The 831-nt window shown below is 33.5% G+C and overlaps 1 protein-coding gene across 13 annotated transcripts in view; it reads left to right on the top strand.

Annotated features, from left to right (window-relative positions):
- The window catches only part of LOC106868339 (uncharacterized), a 178,055-nt gene that overhangs the window by 89,086 nt on the left and 88,138 nt on the right, over positions 1-831 (top strand). The window contains exon 1 of one of the 13 annotated variants that reach the window (XM_052973632.1): positions 588-620. The exons of the other annotated variants lie outside the window; for them this stretch is intronic. The gene's annotated coding sequence lies outside the window, so the exon portion shown is untranslated. Of the gene's footprint in view, positions 1-587; positions 621-831 lie in introns of those variants that run through there. 13 annotated transcript variants of the gene reach the window in all.

Below are 831 nucleotides of genomic sequence, written 5' to 3'. Positions count from 1 at the left end.
TGATAGTTCCTATCCGCATTGCATCCCTTTTATGCACTACATTCTTTCCCCATAATCCGCTCCAGAACTCCTTGGCTTGATTTGCATCAGGAGCAACATTTTCCACATTGTATCCTTCTAACATTCGGAAGAATTGCTTCGGGTTATTTTTGAATAATCTTTTCTCCTCGAACTGCTTATTTCTGTTCACAAATCTTCTGATCTTCTGGCTTTTTGCCATGATCCTCTGTTTTAACTACTTTATTACTGCATCAAACCTGTTCTTCTGTATTTTATATTTCTTCTCTAATTTTTCTCGGTCTGTCTTTTCCCCATTTTCCAGTTTCCTCTTAACCATTGCTCAGTTTTTCCTAGATCTTGCTTTGCCCGCATTATGCTCCTTTCAAGGCGTCGTTTCCACCATGGTTATTTTGCTCCGCCATTTTCTGTTCTCTTATGTTGTAATTTCTCCTTAACAAGTAGTACAATAACCCGAAGAAGATTCCTTGTTTGTGTTCTGTCCTCCGTCTGGATGTATGGTATGACAGTATTCATCTTTTGTGTTACTTTATTTATCATACTCCTATTTACTCTTCTTATATTCATAGGGATTTTTTCCTTCTGGAGCATTCATCAAGTCGGTGAGTCGTCTTTGAATTTCAAGCAATTCATTATCTAGTTGGTTCATTTCCCCTGCATGTCCACCCACCACAGGAACTGTATAACGTTCCTGTTCCTCGTTATTATTATTATAATTATTATTATTATTATTATTATTATTATTATTATTATTATTATTATTATTATTATTATTATTATTATTATTATTATTATTATTATTATTATTATTAT

The sequence above is a fragment of the Octopus bimaculoides genome, chromosome 16 (assembly GCF_001194135.2).
Source record: "Octopus bimaculoides isolate UCB-OBI-ISO-001 chromosome 16, ASM119413v2, whole genome shotgun sequence".
NCBI classification, from domain to species: domain Eukaryota; kingdom Metazoa; phylum Mollusca; class Cephalopoda; order Octopoda; family Octopodidae; genus Octopus; species Octopus bimaculoides.
This window is presented reverse-complemented; position numbering and strand designations above follow the sequence as displayed.